The sequence below is a fragment of the Chiloscyllium plagiosum genome, unplaced genomic scaffold (assembly GCF_037043375.1).
Source record: "Chiloscyllium plagiosum isolate Xiang-an unplaced genomic scaffold, Cpla_swu_hap1 HiC_scaffold_1, whole genome shotgun sequence".
Classification (NCBI taxonomy): domain Eukaryota; kingdom Metazoa; phylum Chordata; class Chondrichthyes; order Orectolobiformes; family Hemiscylliidae; genus Chiloscyllium; species Chiloscyllium plagiosum.
The window spans coordinates 173,216,372-173,240,034 of record NW_028270139.1 but is presented as its reverse complement, the minus strand read 5'-3'; positions in this window follow the sequence as shown (position 1 = coordinate 173,240,034).

Here is a 23,663-nt window from a genome sequence, read left to right as displayed (position 1 = left end):
CCTCCATCCCACTGTGACCTAAACCTCCATCCCACTGTGTCCTAAACCTCCATCCCACTGTGTTCTAAACATCTATCCCACCGTGTTCTAAACCTCCATCCCACTGTGACCTAAACCTCCATCCCACTGTGTCCTAAATCTCCATCCCACTGTGTTCTAAACATCTATCCCACCGTGTTCTAAACCTCCATCCCACTGTGACCTAAACCTCCATCCCACTGTGTTCTAAACCTCGATCCCACTGTGTTCTATACCTCCATCCCACTGTGACCTAAACCTCCATCCCACTGTGACCTAAACCTCCATCCCACTGTGTTCTATACCTCCATCCCACTGTGACCTAAATCTCCATCCCACTGTGACCTAAACCTCCATCCCACTTTGACCTAAACCTCCATCCCACTGTGACCTAAACCTCCATCCCACTGTGTTCTAAACCTCCATCCCACTGTGACCTAAATCTCCATCCCACTTTGACCTAAACCTCCATCCCACTGTGACCTAAACCTCCATCCCACTGTGACCTAAACGTCCATCCCACTGTGACCTAAACCTCCATCCCACTGTGTTCTAAACCTCCATCCCACTGTGTTCTAAACCTCCATCCCACTGTGACCTAAACCTCCATCCCACTGTGTCCTAAACCTCCATCCCACTGTGTTCTAAACATCTATCCCACCGTGTTCTAAACCTCCATCCCACTGTGTTCCCAACCTCCACCCAACTGTGTTCTAAACCTCCATCCCACTGTGTTCTAAACCTCCATCCCACTGTGTTCCAAACCTCCACCCCACTGTGTTCTAAACCTCCATCCCACTGTGACCTAAACCTCCATCCCACTGTGTCCTAAACCTCCATCCCACTGTGTTCTAAGCATCTATCCCACCGTGTTCTAAACCTCCATCCCACTGTGTTCCAAACCTCCACCCAACTGTGTTCTAAACCTCCATCCCACTGTGATCTAAACCTCCATCCCACTGTGTTCTAAACCTCCATCCCACTGTGTTCTAAAGGTCCATCCCACTGTGCTCTAAACCTCCATCCCACTGTGTTCTAAACCTCCATTCCAATGTGTTCTAAACCTCCATCCCACTGTGTTCCAAACCTACATCCCACTGTGCTCTAAAACGCCATCCTACTGTATCCTAAACCTCCATCCCACTGTGTTCTAAACCTCCATCCCACTGTGTTCTAAAGGTCCATCCCACTGTGCTCTTAACCTCCATCCCACTGTGTTCTAAACCTCCATTCCAATGTGTTCTAAACCTCCATCCCACTGTGTTCCAAACCTACATCCCACTGTGACCTAAACCTCCATCCCACTTTGACCTAAACCTCCATCCCACTGTGTTCTAAACCTCCATGCCACTGTGTGCTAAACCTCCATCCCACTGTGTTCTATACCTCCATCCCACTGTGTTCCAAACCTCCATCCCACTGTGTTCTAAACCTCCATTCCAATGTGTTCTAAACCTCCATCCCACTGTGTTCCAAACCTACATCCCACTGTGACCTAAACCTACATCCCACTGTGACCTAAACCTCCATCCCACTTTGACCTAAACCTCCATCCCACTGTGTTCTATACCTCCATCCCACTGTGACCTAAACCTCCATCCCATTGTGACCTAAACCTCCATCCCACTTTGACCTAAACCTCCATCCCACTGTGACCTAAACCTCCATTCCACTGTGTTCTAAACCTCCATCCCACTGTGACCTAAACCTCCATCCCACTTTGACCTAAACCTCCATCCCACTGTGACCTAAACCTCCATCCCACTTTGACCTAAACCTCCATCCCACTGTGTCCTAAACCTCCATCCCACTGTGTTCCAAACCTCCATCCCACTGTGACCTAAACCTCCATTCCACTGTGTTCTAAACCTCCATCCCACTGTGTTCTAAACCTCCATCCCACTGTGACCTAAACCCCCATCCCACTGTGTCCTAAACCTCCATCCCACTGTGTTCTAAACATCTATCCCACCGTGTTCTAAACCTCCATCCCACTGTGTTCTAAACCTCCATCTCACTGTGCTCTAAACCTCCATCCCACTGTGCTCTAAACCTCCATCCCACTGTGTTCCAAACCTCCACCCAACTGTGTTCTAAACCTCCATCCCACTGTGTTCTAAACCTCCATCCCACTGTGTTCCAAACCTCCACCCCACTGTGTTCTAAACCTCCATCCCACTGTGATCTAAACCTCCATCCCACTGTGTTCTAAAGGTCCATCCCACTGTGTTCTAAACCTCCATCCCACTGTGTTCTAAACCTCCATTCCAATGTGTTCTAAACCTCCATCCCACTGTGTTCCAAACCTACATCCCACTGTGCTCTAAAACTCCATCCTACTGTGTCCTAAACCTCCAACCCACTGTGTTCTAAACCTCCATCCCACTGTGTTCCAAACCGCCAACCCACTGTGTTCTAAACCTCCATCCCACTGTGTTCTAAACCTCCATCCCACTGTGTTCCAAACCGCCAACCCACTGTGTTCTAAACCTCCATCCCACTGTGTTCTAAACGTCCATCCCACTGTGTTCTAAACCTCCATCCCACTGTGTCCTAAACCTCCATCCCACTGTGTTCTAAACCTCCATCCCACTGTGTTCTAAACCTCCATCCCACTGTGTACTAAACCTACATCCCACTGTGGTCTAAACCTCCATCCCAGTGTGTTCTAAACCTCCATCCCACTGTGTTCCAAACCTACATCCCACTGTGTTCCAAACCTCCATCCCACTGTGTTCCAAACCTCCATCCCACTGTGTTCTAAACCTCCATCCCACTGTGTTCTAAACCTACATCCCACTGTGTTCTAAACCTCCATCCCACTGTGTTCTAAACCTCTACCCCACTGTGTTCCAAACCTCCATCCCACTGTGTCCTAAACCTACATCCCACTGTGTTCTAAACCTCCATCCCACTGTGTTCTAAACCTCCATCCCACTGTGACCTAAACCTCCATCCCACTGTGCTCTAAACCTCCATCCCACTGTGCTCGAAACCTCCATCCCACTGTGTTCTAAACCTCCATCCCACTGTGTTCCAAACCTCCATCCCACTGTGCTCGAAACCACCATCCCATTGTGTTCTAAACCTCCATCCCATTGTGTTCTAAACCTCCATCCCACTGTGCTCGAAACCTCCATCCCACTGTGATCTAAACCTCCATCCCACTGTGTTCCAAATCTCCATCCCACTGTGTTCCAAACCTACATCCCACTGTGTACCAAACCTACATCCCACTGTGCTCTAATCCGCCATTCCACTGTGTTCCAAACCTCCATCCCACTGTCTTTGAAACATCCATCCCACTGTGTTCCAAACATCCATCCGACTGTGCTCTAAACTTCCATCCCACTGTGTTCCAAACCTCCATCCCAATGTGTTCCAAACCTACATCCCACTGTATTCCAATCCTCCATCCCACTGTGTTTGAAACATCCATCCCACTGTGTTCCAAACCTCCATCCCACTGTGTTCCAAACCTAGAACCCACTGTGCTCCAAACCTCCATCCCACTGTGTTCTAAACATCCATCCCACTGTGTTCCAAACCTCCAACCCACTGTGTTCCAAACCTCCATCCCACTGTGATCCAAACCTACATCCCACTGTGTACTAAACCTCCATTCCACTGTGTTCTAAACCTCCATCCCACTGTGTTCCAAACCTCCATCCCACTGTGCTCGAAACCTCCATCCCACTGTGTTCTAAACCTCCATCCCACTGTGCTCGAAACCTCCATCCCACTGTGCTCTAAACTTCCATCACACTGTGTTCTAAACCTCCAACCCACTGTGTTCCAAACCTCCATCCCACTGTGTTCCAAACCTACATCCCACTGTGTACTAAACCTACATCCCACTGTGCTCTAAACCTCCATCCCACTGTGTTCTAAACCTCCATCCCACTGTGTTCCAAACCTACATCCCACTGTATTCCAAACCTCCATCCCACTGTGTTTGAAACATCCATCCCACTGTGTTCCAAACCTCCATCCCACTGTGTTCCAAACCTAGAACCCACTGTGCTCCAAACCTCCATCCCACTGTGTTCTAAACATCCATCCCACTGTGTTCCAAACCTCTAACCCACTGTGTTCCAAACCTCCATCCCACTGTGTTCCAAACCTACATCCCACTGTGTACTAAACCTCCATCCCACTGTGTTCTAAACCTTCATCCCACTGTGTTCCAAACCTCCATCCCACTGTGTTCCAAACCTCCATCCCACTGTGTTCCAAACCTACATCCCACTGTGTACTAAACCTCCATCCCACTGTGTTCCAAACCTCCATCCCACTGTGTTCCAAACCTACATCCCACTGTGTACTAAACCTCCATTCCACTGTGTTCTAAACCTCCATCCCACTGTGTTCCAAACCTCCATCCCACTGTGCTCGAAACCTCCATCCCACTGTGTTCTAAACCTCCATCCCACTGTGCTCGAAACCTCCATCCCACTGTGCTCTAAACTTCCATCACACTGTGTTCTAAACCTCCAACCCACTGTGTTCCAAACCTCCATCCCACTGTGTTCCAAACCTACATCCCACTGTGACCTAAACCTACATCCCACTGTGCTCTAATCCTCCATCCCACTGTGTTCTGAACCTCCATCCCACTGTGTTCCAAACATACATCCCACTGTATTCCAAACCTCCATCCCACTGTGTTTGAAACATCCATCCCACTGTGTTCCAAACCTCCATCCCACTGTGTTCCAAACCTAGAACCCACTGTGCTCCAAACCTCCATCCCACTGTGCTCTAAACATCCATCCCACTGTGTTCCAAACCTCCATCCCACTGTGTTCCAAACCTAGAACCCACTGTGCTCCAAACCTCCATCCCACTGTGCTCTAAACTTCCATCCCACTGTGTTCTAAACCTCCATCCCACTGTGTTCCACACCTACATCCCACTGTGTACTAAACCTACATCCCACTGTGCTATAAAACTCCATCCCACTGTGTTCTAAACCTCCATCCCACTGTGTTCCAAAACTACATCCCACTGTGTTCCAAACCTCCATCCCACTGTATTCTAAACATCCATCCCACTGTGTTCTAAACCTCCAACCCACTGTGTTCCAAACCTCCATCCCACTGTGTTCTAAACCTCCATCCCACTGTGTTCTAAACCTCCATCCCACTGTGCTCTAAACATCCATCCCACTGTGTTCTAAACCTCCATCCCACTGTGCTCGAAACCTCCATCCCACTGTGTTCCAAACCTCCATCCCACTGTGTTCCAAACCTACATCCCACTGTGTACTAAACCTCCATCCCACTGTGTTCTAAACCTCCATCCCACTGTGTTCCAAACCTCCATCCCACTGTGTTCCAAACCTCCATCCCACTGTGTTCCAAACCTACATCACACTGTGTACTAAACCTCCATCCCACTGTGTTCCAAACCTCCATCCCACTGTGTTCCAAACCTACATCCCACTGTGTACTAAACCTCCATTCCACTGTGTTCTAAACCTCCATCCCACTGTGTTCCAAACCTCCATCCCACTGTGCTCGAAACCTCCATCCCACTGTGTTCTAAACCTCCATCCCACTGTGCTCGAAACCTCCATCCCACTGTGCTCTAAACTTCCATCACACTGTGTTCCAAACCTCCAACCCACTGTGTTCCAAACCTCCATCCCACTGTGTTCCAAACCTACATCCCACTGTGTACTAAACCTACATCCCACTGTGCTCTAAACCTCCATCCCACTGTGTTTTAAACCTCCATCTCACTGTGTTCCAAACCTACATCCCACTGTATTCCAAACATCCATCCCACTGTGTTTGAAACATCCATCCCACTGTGTTCCAATCCTCCATCCCACTGTGTTCCAAACCTAGAACCCACTGTGCTCCAAACCTCCATCCCACTGTGTTCTAAACATCCATCCCACTGTGTTCCAAACCTCCATCCCACTGTGCTCTAAACTTCCATTCCACTGTGTTCTAAACTTCCATCCCACTGTGTACTAAACCTACATCCCACTGTGCTATAAAACCCCATCCCACTGTGTTTTAAACCTCCATCCCACTGTGTTCCAAACCTCCATCCCACTGTATTCTAAACATCCATCCCACTGTGTTCTAAACCTCCAACCCACTGTGTTCCAAACATCCATCCCACTGTGTTCTAAACATCCATCCCACTGTGTTCTAAACCTCCATCCCACTGTGCTCGAAACATCCATCCCACTGTGTTCTAAACCTCCATCCCACTGTGCTCGAAACCTCCATCCCACTGTGTTCTTAACCTCCATCCCACTGTGCTCTAAACCTACATCCATCTGTGTTCTAAACCTCCATCCCACTGTGTTCTAAACCTCCATCCCACTGTGCTCTAAACGTCCATCCCACTGTGTTCTAAACCTCCATCCCACTGTGCTCTAAACCTCCATCCCACTGTGTTCCAAACCTCCACCCAACTGTGTTCTAAACCTCCATCCCACTGTGTTCTAAACCTCCATCCCACTGTGTTCTAAACCTCCATCCCACTGTGTTCTAAAACTACATCCCACTGTGACCTAAACCTCCATCCCACTGTGTCCTAAAACTCCATCCCACTGTGTTCTAAACCTCCATCCCACTGTGCTTTAAACCTCCATCCCACTGTGTTCCAAACCTCCACCCAACTGTGTTCTAAACCTCCATCCCACTGTGTTCTAAACCTCCATCCCACTGTGTTCTAAACCTCCATCCCACTGTGTTCTAAAACTCCATCCCACTGTATTCCAAACCTCCACCCAACTGTGTTCTAAACCTCCATCCCACTGTGTTCCAAACCTCCACCCAACTGTGTTCTAAACCTCCATCCCACTGTGACCTAAACCTCCATCCCACTGGGTTCTAAACCTCCATCCCACTGTGTTCTAAACATCCATCCCACTGTGTTCTAAAGGTCCATCCCACTGTGCTCTAAACCTCCATCCCACTGTGTTCTAAACCTCCATTCCAATGTGTTCTAAACCTCCATCCCACTGGGTTCCATACCGACATCCCACTGTGCTCTAAAACACCATCCTACTGTGTCCTAAACCTCCATCCCACTGTGTTCTAAACCTCCATCCCACTGTGTTCCAAACCTAGAACCCACTGTGCTCCAAACCTCCATCCCACTGTGTTCTAAACATCCATCCCACTGTGTTCCAAACCTCCATCCCACTGTGCTCTAAACTTCCATTCCACTGTGTTCTAAACTTCCATCCCACTGTGTACTAAACCTACATCCCACTGTGCTATAAAACTCCATCCCACTGTGTTCTAAACCTCCATCCCACTGTGTTCCAAACCTCCATCCCACTGTATTCTAAACATCCATCCCACTGTGTTCTAAACCTCCAACCCACTGTGTTCCAAACATCCATCCCACTGTGTTCTAAACATCCATCCCACTGTGTTCTAAACCTCCATCCCACTGTGCTCGAAACATCCATCCCACTGTGTTCTAAACCTCCATCCCACTGTGCTCGAAACCTCCATCCCACTGTGTTCTTAACCTCCATCCCACTGTGCTCTAAACCTACATCCATCTGTGTTCTAAACCTCCATCCCACTGTGTTCTAAACCTCCATCCCACTGTGCTCTAAACGTCCATCCCACTGTGTTCTAAACCTCCATCCCACTGTGCTCTAAACCTCCATCCCACTGTGTTCCAAACCTCCACCCAACTGTGTTCTAAACCTCCATCCCACTGTGTTCTAAACCTCCATCCCACTGTGTTCTAAACCTCCATCCCACTGTGTTCTAAAACTACATCCCACTGTGACCTAAACCTCCATCCCACTGTGTCCTAAAACTCCATCCCACTGTGTTCTAAACCTCCATCCCACTGTGCTTTAAACCTCCATCCCACTGTGTTCCAAACCTCCACCCAACTGTGTTCTAAACCTCCATCCCACTGTGTTCTAAACCTCCATCCCACTGTGTTCTAAACCTCCATCCCACTGTGTTCTAAAACTCCATTCCACTGTATTCCAAACCTCCACTCAACTGTGTTCTAAACCTCCATCCCACTGTGTTCCAAACCTCCACCCAACTGTGTTCTAAACCTCCATCCCACTGTGACCTAAACCTCCATCCCACTGGGTTCTAAACCTCCATCCCACTGTGTTCTAAACCTCCATCCCACTGTGTTCTAAAGGTCCATCCCACTGTGCTCTAAACCTCCATCCCACTGTGTTCTAAACCTCCATTCCAATGTGTTCTAAACCTCCATCCCACTGGGTTCCATACCGACATCCCACTGTGCTCTAAAACACCATCCTACTGTGTCCTAAACCTCCATCCCACTGTGTTCTAAACCTCCATCCCACTGTGTTCTAAACCTCCATCCCACTGTGTTCTAAACCTCCATCCCACTGTGTTCTAAATCTCCATCCCACTGTGTCCTAAACCTCCATCCCACTGTGTTCCAAACCTCTATCCCACTGTGTTCTAAACCTCCATCCCACTGTGGTCTAAACCTCCATCCCACTGTGACCGAAACCTTCATCCCACTGTGTTCCAAACCTCCATCCCACTGTGTTCCAAACCTACATCCCACTGTGTCCTAAACCTCCATCCCACTGTGTTCCAAACCTACATCCCACTGTGCTCTAAACCTCCATCCCACTGTGTTCTCAACCTCCTTCCCACTGTGTTCTAAACCTCCATCCCACTGTGTTCCAAACTTCCACCCCACTGTGTTCTAAACCCCCATCCCACTGTCTTCCAACCCTCCACCCACTGTGTTCTCAACCTCCATCCCACTGTGTTCTAAACCTCCATCCCACTGTGACCTGAACCTCCATCCCACTGTGTTCTCAACCTCCATCCCACTGAGTTCTAAACCTCCATCCCACTGTGTTCTAAACCTCCATCCCACTGTGTTCTAAACCTCCATCCCACTGTGTTCTAAACCTCTATCCCACTGTGTCCTAAACCTCCATCCCACTGTGACCTAAACCTCCATCCCACTGTGTCCTAAACCTCCATCCCACTGTGTTCTAAACCTCCATCCCACTGTGCTCTAAACCTCCATCCCACTGTGCTCTAAACCTCCATCCCACTGTGCTCTAAACCTCCATCCCACTGTGTTCCAAACCGCCACCCAACTGTGTTCTAAACCTCCGTCCCACTGTGTTCCAAACCTCCACCCAACTGTGTTCTAAACCTCCATCCCACTGTGTTCTAAACCTCCATCCCACTGTGCCCTAAACCTCCATCCCACTGGGTTCTAAACCTCCATCCCACTGTGTTCTAAAGGTCAATCCCACTGTGCTCTAAACCTCCATCCCACTGTGTTCTAAACCTCCATTCCAATGTGTTCTAAACCTCCATCCCACTGTGTTCCAAACCGACATCCCACTGTGTTCTAAACCTCCATCCCACTGTGGTCTAAACCTCCATCCCACTGTGTTCTAAACGTCCATCCCACTGTGTTCTAAATCTCCATCCCACATTGGTCTAAACCATCATCCCACTGTGACCTAAACCATCATCCCACTGTGTTCCAAACCTCCATCCCACTGTGTTCCAAACCTACATCCCACTGTGTCCAAAACCTCCATCCCACTGTGTCCAAAACCTACATCCCACTGTGTACTAAACCTCGATCCCACTGTGCTCTAAACCTCCATCCCACTGTGTTCTAAACCTCCATCCCACTGTGGTCTAAACCTCCATCCCACTGTGACCTAAACCTTCATCCCAATGTGTTCCAAACCTCCATCCCACTGTAATCCAAACCTACATCCCACTGTGTCCTAAACCTCCATCCCACTGTGTTCCAAACCTACATCCCACTGTGCTCTAAACCTCCATCCCACTGTGTCCTAAACCTCCATCCCACTGTGTTCCAAACCTCCATCCCACTGTGTTCTCAACCTCCTTCCCACTGTGTTCTAAACCTCCATCCCACTGTGTTCCAATCCTCCACCCCACTGTGATCTAAACCCCCATCCCACTGTCTTCCAACCCTCCACCCACTGTGTTCTCACCCTCCATCCCACTGTGTTCTCAACCTCCATCCCACTGAGTTCTAAACCTCCATCCCATTGTGTTCTAAACCTCCATCCCACTGAGTTCTAAACCTCCATCCCACTGTGTTCTAAACCTCCATCCCACTGTGTTCCAAACCTCCACCCAACTGTGTTCTAAACCTCCATCCCACTGTGCCCTAAACCTCCATCCCACTGGGTACTAAACCTCCATCCCACTGTGTTCTAAAGGTCCATCCCACTGTGCTCTAAACCTCCATCCCACTGTGCCCTAAACCTCCATCCCACTGTGTTCCAAACCTCCACCCAACTGTGTTCTAAACCTCCATCCCACTGTGTTCTAAACCTCCATCCCACTGTGTTCCAAACCTCCACCCAACTGTGTTCTAAACCTCCATCCCTCTGTGTTCTAAACCTCCATCCCACTGTGTTCCAAACCTCCACCCAACTGTGTTCTAAACCTCCATCCCACTGTGCCCTAAACCTCCATCCCACTGTGTTCTAAACCTCTATCCCACTGTGTCCTAAACCTCCATCCCACTGTGACCTAAACCTCCATCTCACTGTGTCCTAAACCTCCATCCCACTGTGTTCTAAACCTCCATCCCACTGTGCTCTAAACCTCCATCCCACTGTGCTCTAAACCTCCATCCCACTGTGTTCCAAACCTCCACCCAACTGTGTTCTAAACCTCCATCCCACTGTGTTCTAAACCTCCATCCCACTGTGTTCCAAACCTACACCCAACTGTGTTCTAAACCTCCATCCCACTGTGCCCTAAACCTCCATCCCACTGTGTTCCAAACCTCCACCCAACTGTGTTCTAAACCTCCATCCCTCTGTGTTCTAAACCTCCATCCCACTGTGTTCCAAACCTCCACCCAACTGTGTTCTAAACCTCCATCCCACTGTGCCCTAAACCTCCATCCCACTGGGTTCTAAACCTCCATCCCACTGTGTTCTAAAGGTCCATCCCACTGTGCTCTAAACCTCCATCCCACTGTGCCCTAAACCTCCATCCCACTGTGTTCCAAACCTCCACCCAACTGTGTTCTAAACCTCCATCCCACTGTGTTCTAAACCTCCATCCCACTGTGTTCCAAACCTCCACCCAACTGTGTTCTAAACCTCCATCCCACTGTGCCCTAAACCTCCATCCCACTGTGTTCAAAACCTCCACCCAACTGTGTTCTAAACCTCCATCCCTCTGTGTTCTAAACCTCCATCCCACTGTGTTCCAAACCTCCACCCAACTGTGTTCTAAACCTCCATCCCACTGTGCCCTAAACCTCCATCCCACTGGGTTCTAAACCTCCATCCCACTGTGCTCTAAACCTCCATCCCACTGTGTTCTAAACCTCCATTCCAATGTGTTCTAAACCTCCATCCTACTGTGTTCCAAACCGACATCCCACTGTGCTCGAAACCTCCATCCCACTGTGTTCTAAACCTCCATCCCACTGTTATCTAAACGTCCATCCCACTGTGTTCTAAACCTCCATCCCACTGTGCTCTAAACCTCCATCCCACTGTTTCTAAACCTCCACCCCACTGTGTTCTAAACCTCCACCCTACTGTGTTCTAAACCTCCATCCCACTGTGTTCTAAACCTCCATCCCACTGTGTTCTAAACCTCCATCCCACTGTGTTCTAAACCTCTATCCCACTGTGTTCTAAACATCCATCCCACTGTGTTCTAAACATCCATTCCACTCTGACCTAAACCTCCATCCCACTGTTTCCTAAACCTCGATCCCACTGTGTTCTAAACCTCCATCCCACTGTGTTCTAAACCTCCATCCCACTGTGTTCCAAACCTCCACCCCACTGTGTTCTAAACCCCCATCCCACTGTCTTCCAACCCTCCACCCACTGTGTTCTCAACCTCCATCCCACTGTGTTCTAAACCTCAATCCCACTGTGACCTAAACCTCCATCCCACTGTGTCCTCAACCTCCATCCCACTGGGTTCTAAACCTCCATCCCACTGTGTTCTAAACCTCCATCCCACTGTGTTCTAAACCTCCATCCCACTGTGTTCTAAACCTCTATCCCACTGTGTCCTAAACCTCCATCCCACTGTGACCTAAACCTCCATCCCACTGTGTCCTAAACCTCCATCCCACTGTGTTCTAAACCTCCATCCCACTGTGCTCTAAACCTCCATCCCACTGTGCTCTAAACCTCCATCCCACTGTGTTCCAAACCTCCACCCAACTGTGTTCTAAACCTCCATCCCACTGTATTCTAAACCTCCATCCCACTGTGTTCCAAACCTCCACCCAACTGTGTTCTAAACCTCCATCCCACTGAGACCTAAACCTCCATCCCACTGGGTTCTAAACCTCCATCCCACTGTGTTCTAAAGGTCCATCCCACTGTGCTCTAAACCTCCATGCCACTGTGTTCTAAACCTCCATTTCAATGTGTTCTAAACCTCCATCCCACTGTGTTCCAAACCGACATCCCACTGTGCTCTAAAACTCCATCCTACTGTGTCCTAAACCTCCATCCCACTGTGTTCTAAACCTCCATCCCACTGTGTTCTAAACCTCCATCCCACTATGTTCTAAACCTCCATCCCACTGTGTTCTAAACCTCCATCCCACTATGTTCTAAACCTCCATCCTACTGTGTTCTAAACCTCCATCCCACTGTGTTCTAAACCTCTATCCCACTGTGTTCTAAACCTCCATCCCACTGTGTTCCAAACCTCCATCCCACTGTGGTCTAAACCTCCATCCCACTGTGACCTAAACCATCATCCCACTGTGTTCTAAACCTACATCCCACTGTGTACTAAACCTAGATCCCACTGTGCTCTAAACCTCCATCCCAGTGTGTTCTAAACCTCCATCCCACTGTGCTCTAATCTTCCATCCCACTGTGTTCTAAACCTCCATCCCACTGTGTCCACACCTACATCCCACTGTGTACTAAACCTACATCCCACTGTGCTATAAAACTCCATCCCACTGTGTTCTAAACCTCCATCCCAATGTGTTCCAAACCTACATCCCACTGTGTTCCAAACCTCCATCCCACTGTATTCTAAACATCCATCCCTCTGTGTTCTAAACCTCCCACCCACTGTGTTCCAAACCTCCATCCCACTGTGTTCTAAACCTCCATCCCACTGTGTTCTAAACCTCCATCCCACTGTGCTCGAAACATCCATCCCACTGTGTTCTAAACGTCCATCCCACTGTGCTCGAAACCTCCATCCCACTGTGTTCCTAACCTCCATCCCACTGTGCTCTAAACCTACATCCATCTGTGTTCTAAACCTCCATCCCACTGTGTTCTAAACCTCCATCCCACTGTGCTCTAAACGTCCATCCCACTGTGTTCTAAACCTCCATCCCACTGTGCTCTAAACCTCCATCCCACTGTGTTCTTAACCTCCATCCCACTGTGCTCTAAACCTACATCCATCTGTGTTCTAAACCTCCATCCCACTGTGTTCTAAATCTCCATCCCACTGTGTTCTAAACCTCCATCCCACTGTGTTCTAAACCTCCATCCCACTGTGTTCCAAACCTCCACCCCACTGTGTTCTAAACCCCCTTCCCAATGTCTTCCAACCCTCCATCCCACTGTGCTCTAAACCTACATCCATCTGTGTTCTAAACCTCCATCCCACTGTGTTCTAAACCTCCATCCCACTGTGCTCTAAACGTCCATCCCACTGTGTTCTAAACCTCTATCCCACTGTGTTCTAAACCTCTATCCCACTCTGCGCAAAACCTCTATCCCACCGTGTTCTAAACCTCCATCCCACTGTGTTCTAAACCTCCATCCCACTGTGACCTAAACCTCCATCCCACTGTGTCCTAAACCTCCATCCCACTGTGCTCTAAACCTACATCCATCTGTGTTCTAAACCTCCATCCCACTGTGTTCTAAACCTCCATCCCACTGTGCTCTAAACGTCCATCCCACTGTGTTCTAAACCTCCATCCCACTGTGCTCTAAACCTCCATCCCACTGTGTTCTTAACCTCCATCCCACTGTGCTCTAAACCTACATCCATCTGTGTTCTAAACCTCCATCCCACTGTGTTCTAAATCTCCATCCCACTGTGTTCTAAACCCCCATCCCAATGTCTTCCAACCCACCACCCCACTGTTTCTAAACCTCCACCCCACTGTGTTCTAAACCTCCACCCCACTGTGACCTAAACCTCCATCCCACTGTGTCCTAAACCTCCATCCCACTGTGTTCTAAACCTCCATCCCACTGTGTTCTAAACCTCCATCCCACTGTGACCTAAACCTCCATCCCACTGTGTTCTCAACCTCCATCCCACTGTGTTCTAAACCTCCATCCCACTGTGTTCCACACCTCCATCCCACTGTGTTCTTAAACCCCATCCCACTGTGCTCTAAACCTACATACATCTGTGTTCTAAACCTCCATCCCACTGTGTTCTAAATCTCCATCCCACTGTGTTCTAAACCTCCATCCCACTGTGTTCTAAACCTCCATCCCACTGTGTTCCAAACCTCCACCCCACTGCGTTCTAAACCTCCATCCCACTGTGCTCTAAACGTCCATCCCACTGTGTTCTAAACCTCCATCCCACTGTGCTCTAAACCTCCATCCCACTGTGTTCTAAACCTCCATCCCACTGTGCTCTAAACCTCCATCCCACTGTGTTCTAAACCTCCATCCCACTGTGTTCTAAACCTCTATCCCACTGTGTCCTAAACCTCCATCCCACTGTGACCTAAACCTCCATCTCACTGTGTCCTAAACCTCCATCCCACTGTGTTCTAAACCTCCATCCCACTGTGCTCTAAACCTCCATCCCACTGTGCTCTAAACCTCCATCCCACTGTGTTCCAAACCTCCACCCAACTGTGTTCTAAACCTCCATCCCACTGTGTTCTAAACCTCCATCCCACTGTGTTCCAAACCTCCACCCAACTGTGTTCTAAACCTCCATCCCACTGTGCCCTAAACCTCCATCCCACTGTGTTCCAAACCTCCACCCAACTGTGTTCTAAACCTCCATCCCTCTGTGTTCTAAACCTCCATCCCACTGTGTTCCAAACCTCCACCCAACTGTGTTCTAAACCTCCATCCCACTGTGCTCTAAACCTCCATCCCACTGTGTTCTTAACCTCCATCCCACTGTGCTCTAAACCTACATCCATCTGTGTTCTAAACCTCCATCCCACTGTGTTCTAAATCTCCATCCCACTGTGTTCTAAACCTCCATCCCACTGTGTTCTAAACCTCCATCCCACTGTGTTCCAAACCTCCACCCCACTGTGTTCTAAACCCCCATCCCAATGTCTTCCAACCCTCCACCCCACTGTTTCTAAACCTCCACCCCACTGTGTTCTAAACCTCCACCCCACTGTGTTCTAAACCTCCATCCCACTGTGTTCTAAACCTCCATCCCACTGTGACCTAAACCTCCATCCCACTGTGTTCTCAACCTCCATCCCACTGTGTTCTAAACCTCCATCCCACTGTGTTCCACACCTCCATCCCACTGTGTTCTTAAACCCCATCCCACTGTGCTCTAAACCTACATACATCTGTGTTCTAAACCTCCATCCCACTGTGTTCTAAATCTCCATCCCACTGTGTTCTCAACCTCCATCCCACTGTGTTCTAAACCTCCATCCCACTGTGTTCCACACCTCCATCCCACTGTGTTCTTAAACCCCATCCCACTGTGCTCTAAACCTACATACATCTGTGTTCTAAACCTCCATCCCACTGTGTTCTAAATCTCCATCCCACTGTGTTCTAAACCTCCATCCCACTGTGTTCTAAACCTCCATCCCACTGTGTTCCAAACCTCCACCCCACTGCGTTCTAAACCTCCATCCCACTGTGCTCTAAACGTCCATCCCACTGTGTTCTAAACCTCCATCCCACTGTGCTCTAAACCTCCATCCCACTGTGTTCTAAACCTCCATCCCACTGTGCTCTAAACCTCCATCCCACTGTGTTCTAAACCTCCATCCCACTGTGTTCTAAACCTCTATCCCACTGTGTCCTAAACCTCCATCCCACTGTGACCTAAACCTCCATCTCACTGTGTCCTAAACCTCCATCCCACTGTGTTCTAAACCTCCATCCCACTGTGCTCTAAACCTCCATCCCACTGTGCTCTAAACCTCCATCCCACTGTGTTCCAAACCTCCACCCAACTGTGTTCTAAACCTCCATCCCACTGTGTTCTAAACCTCCATCCCACTGTGTTCCAAACCTCCACCCAACTGTGTTCTAAACCTCCATCCCACTGTGCCCTAAACCTCCATCCCACTGTGTTCCAAACCTCCACCCAACTGTGTTCTAAACCTCCATCCCTCTGTGTTCTAAACCTCCATCCCACTGTGTTCCAAACCTCCACCCAACTGTGTTCTAAACCTCCATCCCACTGTGCTCTAAACCTCCATCCCACTGTGTTCTTAACCTCCATCCCACTGTGCTCTAAACCTACATCCATCTGTGTTCTAAACCTCCATCCCACTGTGTTCTAAATCTCCATCCCACTGTGTTCTAAACCTCCATCCCACTGTGTTCTAAACCTCCATCCCACTGTGTTCCAAACCTCCACCCCACTGTGTTCTAAACCCCCATCCCAATGTCTTCCAACCCTCCACCCCACTGTTTCTAAACCTCCACCCCACTGTGTTCTAAACCTCCACCCCACTGTGTTCTAAACCTTCATCACACTGTGTTCTAAACCTCCATCCCACTGTGTTCTAAACCTCTATCCCACTGTGTTCTAAACTTCTATCCCACTCTGCGCAAAACCTCTATCCCACCGTGTTCTAAACCTCCATCCCACTGTGTTCTAAACCTCCATCCCACTGTGACCTAAACCTCCATCCCACTGTGTCCTAAACCTCCATCCCACTGTGTTCTAAACCTCCATCCCACTGTGTTCTAAACCTCCATCCCACTGTGACCTAAACCTCCATCCCACTGTGTTCTCAACCTCCATCCCACTGTGTTCTAAACCTCCATCCCACTGTGTTCCAAACCTCCATCCCACTGTGTTCTTAAACTCCATCCCACTGTGCTCTAAACCTACATACATCTGTGTTCTAAACCTCCATCCCACTGCGTTCTAAACCTCCATCCCACTGTGCTCTAAACGTCCATCCCACTGTGTTCTAAACCCCCATCCCACTGTGCTCTAAACCTCCATCCCACTGTGTTCTAAACCTCCATCCCACTGTGCTCTAAACCTCCATCCCAATGTGTTCTAAACCTCCATCCCACTGTGTTCTAAACCTCTATCCCACTGTGTCCTAAACGTCCATTCCACTGTGACCTAAACCTCCATCTCACTGTGTCCTAAACCTCCATCCCACTGTGTTCTAAACCTCCATCCCACTGTGCTCTAAACCTCCATCCCACTGTGCTCTAAACCTCCATCCCACTGTGTTCCAAACCTCCACCCAACTGTGTTCTAAACCTCCATCCCACTGTGCTCTAAACGTCCATCCCACTGTGTTCTAAACCTCCATCCCACTGTGGTCTAAACCTCCATCCCACTGTGTTCTTAACCTCCATCCCACTGTGCTCTAAACCTACATCCATCTGTGTTCTAAACCTCCATCCCACTGTGTTCTAAATCTCCATCCCACTGTGTTCTAAACCTCCATCCCACTGTGTTCTAAACCTCCATCCCACTGTGTTCCAAACCTCCACCCCACTGTGTTCTAAACCCCCATCCCAATGTCTTCCAACCCTCCACCCCACTGTTTCTAAACCTCCAACCCACTGTGTTCTAAACCTCCACCCCACTGTGTTCTAAACCTCCATCCCACTGTGTTCTAAACCTCCATCCCACTGTGTTCTAAACCTCTATCCCACTGTGTTCTAAACCTCTATCCCACTCTGCGCAAAACCTCTATCCCACCGTGTTCTAAACCTCCATCCCACTGTGTTCTAAACCTCCATCCCACTGTGACCTAAACCTCCATCCCACTGTGTCCTAAACCTCCATCCCACTGTGCTCTAAACCTACATCCATCTGTGTTCTAAACCTCCATCCCACTGTGTTCTAAACCTCCATCCCACTGTGCTCTAAACGTCCATCCCACTGTGTTCTAAACCTCCATCCCACTGTGCTCTAAACCTCCATCCCACTGTGTTCTTAACCTCCATCCCACTGTGCTCTAAACCTACATCCATCTGTGTTCTAAACCTCCATCCCACTGTGTTCTAAATCTCCATCCCACTGTGTTCTAAACCTCCATCCCACTGTGTTCTAAACCTCCATCCCACTGTGTTCCAAACCTCCACCCCACTGTGTTCTAAACCCCCATCCCAATGTCTTCCAACCCTCCACCCCACTGTTTCTAAACCTCCACCCCACTGTGACCTAAACCTCCACCCCACTGTGTTCTAAACCTACATCCCACTGTGTCCTAAACCTCCATCCCACTGTGTTCTAAACCTCCATCCCACTGTGCTCTAAACGTCCATCCCACTGTGTTCTAAACCTCCATCCCACTGTGCTCTAAACCTCCATCCCACTGTGTTCTTAACCTCTATCCCACTGTGCTCTAAACCTACATCCATCTGTGTTCTAAACCTCCATCCCACTGTGTTCTAAACCTCCATCCCACTGTGTTCTAAACCTCCATCCCACTGTGTTCCAAACCTCCACCCCACTGTGTTCTAAACCCCCATCCCAATGTCTTCCAACCCTCCACCCCACTGTTTCTAAACCTCCACCCCACTGTGTTCCAAACCTCGATCCCACTGTATTCCAAACCTACATCCCACTGTGTCCTAAACCTCCATCCCACTGTGTTCCAAACCTACATCCCACTGTGCTCGAAACCTCCATCCCACTGTGTCCTAAACCTCCATCCCACTGTGTTCCAAACCTCCATCCCACTGTGTTCTCAACCTCCTTCCCACTGTGTTCTAAACCTCCATCCCACTGTGTTCCAAACCTCCACCCCACTGTGATCTAAACCCCCATCCCACTGTCTTCCAACCCTCCACCCACTGTGTTCTCACCCTCCATCCCACTGTGTTCTAAACCTCCATCCCACTGTGACCTAAACCTCCATCCCACTGTGTTCTCAACCTCCATCCCTCTGAGTTCTAAACCTCCATCCCACTGTGTTCTAAACCTCCATCCCACTGTGTTCTAAACCTCCATCCCACTGTGTTCTAAACCTCTATCCCACTGTGTCCTAAACCTCCATCCCACTGTGACCTAAACCTCCATCTCACTGTGTCCTAAACCTCCATCCCACTGTGTTCTAAACCTCCATCCCACTGTGCTCTAAACCTCCATCCCACTGTGCTCTAAACCTCCATCCCACTGTGTTCCAAACCTCCACCCAACTGTGTTCTAAACCTCCATCCCACTGTGTTCTTAACCTCCATCCCACTGTGTTCCAAACCTCCACCCAACTGTGTTCTAAACCTCCATCCCACTGTGCCCTAAACCTCCATCCCACTGTGTTCCAAACCTCCACCCAACTGTGTTCTAAACCTCCATCCCTCTGTGTTCTAAACCTCCATCCCACTGTGTTCCAAACCTCCACCCAACTGTGTTCTAAACCTCCATCCCACTGTGCCCTAAACCTCCATCCCACTGGGTTCTAAACCTCCATCCCACTGTGTTCTAAAGGTCCATCCCACTGTGCTCTAAACCTCCATCCCACTGTGTTCTAAACCTCCATTCCAATGTGTTCTAAACCTCCATCCCACTGTGTTCCAAACCGACATCCCACTGTGCTCTAAAACTCCATCCTACTGTGTCCAAAACCTCCATCCCACTGTGTTCTAAACCTCCATCCCACTGTGTTCCAAACCTCGATCCCACTGTGTTCTAAACCTCCATCCCACTGTGTTCTAAACCTCCATCCCACTGTGGTCTAAACCTCCATCCCACTGTGACCTAAACCATCATCCCACTGTGTTCCAAACCTCCATCCCACTGTGTTCCAAACCTACATCCCACTGTGTCCTAAACCTCCATCCCACTGTGTTCCAAACCTACATCCCACTGTGTACTAAACCTAGATCCCACTGTGCTCTAAACCTCCATCCCAGTGTGTTCTAAACCTCCATCCCACTGTGCTCTAAACCTCCATCCCACTGTGTTCTAAACCTCCATCCCACTGTGTTCCAAACCTCCATCCCACTGTGTTCTCAACCTCCTTCCCACTGTGTTCTAAACCTCCATCCCACTGTGTTCCAAACCTCCACCCCACTGTGATCTAAACCCCCATCACACTGTGTCCTAAACCTCCATCCCACTGTGTTCTAAACCTCCATCCCACTGTGACCTAAACCTCCATCCCACTGTGTCCTAAACCTCCATCCCACTGTGTTCTAAACCTCCATCCCACTGTGCTCTAAACCTCCATCCCACTGTCCTCTAAACCTCCATCCCACTGTGTTCCAAACCTCCACCCAACTGTGTTCTAAACCTCGATCCCACTGTGTTCTAAACCTCCATCCCACTGTGTTCTAAACCTCCATCCCACTGTGTTCAAAAGGTCCATCCCACTGTGCTCTAAATCTCCATCCCACTGTGTTCTAAACCTCCATTCCAATGTGTTCTAAACCTCCATCCCACTGTGTTCCAAACCGACATCCCACTGTGCTCTAAAACTCCATCCTACTGTGTCCTAAACCTCCATCCCACTGTGTTCTAAACCTCCATCCCACTGTGACCTAAACCTTTATCCCACTGTGTCCTAAACCTCCATCCCACTGTGTTCCAAACCTACATCCCACTGTGTACTAAACCTACATCCCACTGTGTTCTAAACCTCCATCCCACTCTGTTCCAAACCTACATCCCACTGTGTTCCAAACCTCCATGCCACTGTGTTCTGAACCTCCATCCCACTGTGTTCTAAACCCCCATCCCACTGTGTTCTAAACCTCTATCCCACTGTGTTCCAAACCTCCATCCCACTGTGTCCTAAACCTACATCCCACTGTGTTCTAAACCTCCATCCCACTGTGTTCTAAACCTCCATCCCACAGTGACCTAAACCTCCATCCCACTGTGCTCTAAACCTCCATCCCACTGTGCTCGAAGCATCCATCCCACTGTGTTCTAAACCTCCATCCCACTGTGCACGAAACCTCCATCCCACTGTGTTCTAAACCTCCATCACACTGTGTTCCAAACCTCCATCCCACTGTGCTCGAAACCACCATCCCACTGTGTTCTAAACCTCCAACCCACTGTGCTCGAAACCTCCATCCCACTGTGCTTTAAACTTCCATCCCACTGTGTTCTAAACCTCCAACCCACTGTGTTCCAAACCTCCATCCCACTGTGTTCCAAACCTACATTACACTGTGTACCAAACCTACATCCCACTGTGCTCTAATCCGCCATTCCACTGTGTTTTAAACCTCCATCCCACTGTGTTCCAAACGTACATCCCACTGTGTTCTAAACCTCCATCCCACTGTGTTCCAAACATCCATCCCACTGTGTTCCAAACCTCCATCCCACTGTGTTCCAAACCTACATCCCACTGTGTACTAAACCTCCATCCCACTGTGTTCTAAACCTCCATCCCACTGTGTTCCAAACCACCATCCCACTGTGTTCCATACCTCCATCCCACTGTGTTCCAAACCTACATCCCACTGTGTACTAAACCTCCATCCCACTGTGTTCCAAACCTCCATCCCACTGTGTTCCAAACCTACATCCCACTGTGTTCCAAACATCCATCCCACTGTGTTCCAAACCTCCATCCCACTGTGTTCCAAACCTACATCCCACTGTGTACTGAACCTCCATCCCACTGTGTTCTAAACCTCCAACCCACTGTGTTCCAAACCTCCATCCCACTGTGTTCCATACCTCCATCCCACTGTGTTCCAAACCTACATCCCACTGTGTTCCAAACCTCCATTCCACTGTGTTCTAAACCTCCATCCCACTGTGTTCCAAACCTCCATCCCACTGTGCTCGAAACCTACATCCCACTGTGTTCTAAACCTCCATCCCACTGTACTCGAAACCTCCATCCCACTGTGCTCTAAACTTCCATCCCACTGTGTTCTAAACCTCCAATCCACTGTGTTCCAAACCTCCATCCCACTGTGTTCTAAACCTCCATCCCACTGTGCTCTAAACGTCCACCCCACTGTGTTCTAAACCTCCATCCCACTGTGTTCTAAACCTTCATCCCACTGTGCTCTAAACGTCCACCCCACTGTGTTCTAAACCTCCATCCCTCTGTGTTCTAAACCTCTATCCCACTGTGTTCCAAACCTCCATCCCACCGTGCTCCAATCCTCCATCCCACTATGTTCCAAACCTCCATCCTACTGTGTTCCAAACATCCATCACACTGTGTTCTAAAGCTCCATCCCACTGTGCTCTAAACCTCCATCCTACTGTGTTCCAAATCTCCGTCTCACTGTGTTCTAAACCTCCATCCCACTGTGTTGTAAACCTCCATCCCTCTGTGTTCTAAACCTCTCTCCCACTGTGTTCTAAACATCTATCCCACTGTACTCCAAACCTCCATCCCACCGTGCTCCAATCCTCCATCCCACTGCGTTCCAAACCTACATCCCACTGTACTCCAAACCTCCATCCCACCGTGCACCTATCCTCCATCCCACTGCACTCCAAACCACCATGCCACTGTATTCTAACCTACATCCCACTGCGTTCTAAACTTCCATCCCACTGCGTTCTAAACCTCCATCCCACTGTGCTCCAAACCACCATCCCACTGTGTTCTAAACATCCATCCCACTGTGTTCTAAACCTCCATCCCACAGTGTTCCAAACCTCCATCCAACTGTGTTCCAAACCTCCATCCAACTGTGTTCCAAACCTCCATCCCACTGTGCTCTAAACCTCCATCCCACTGTGTTCCAAACATCCATCCCACTATGTTCCAAACCTCCATCCTACTGTGTTCTAAACATCCATCCCACTATGTTCCAAACCTCCATCCTACTGTGTTCCAAACCTCCATCCCAATGTGTTCTAAAGCTCCATCCCACTGTGCTCTAAACCTCCATCCTACAGTGTTCCAAATCTCCATCTCACTGTGCTCCAAACCTCCATCCCAGTGTGTTCTAAACCTCCATCCCACTGTGTTCTAAACTTCCATCCCACTGCGTTCTAAACCTCCATCCCACTGTGCTCCAAACCTCCATCCCAGTGTGTTCTAAACCTCCATCCCACTGTGTTCCAAACCTACATCCCACTGTGTTCTAAACCTCCATCCCACTGCGTTCTAAACCTCCATCCCACTGTGCTCCAAACCTCCATCCCAGTGTGTTCTAAACCTCCATCCCACTGTGTTCCAAACCTACATCCCACTGTGTTCCAAACCTCCATCCCACTGTGTTCTAAACCTCCATCCCACTGTGTTCAAAACGTCCATCCCAGTGTGTTCGAAACCTCTATCCCACTGTGTTCTAAACCTCCATCCCACTGTGTTCTAAACCTCCATCCCACTGTGTTCTATACCTCCATCCCACTGTGTTCTAAACCTCCATCCCACTGCGTTCTAAACCTTCATCCCACTGTGCTCTAAACCTCCATCCCACTGTGTTCTAAACCTCCATCCCACTGTGCTCTAAACCTCCATCCCACTGTGTTCTAAACCTCCATCCCACTGTGTTCTAAACCTCCATCCCACTGTGCTCTAAACCTCCATCC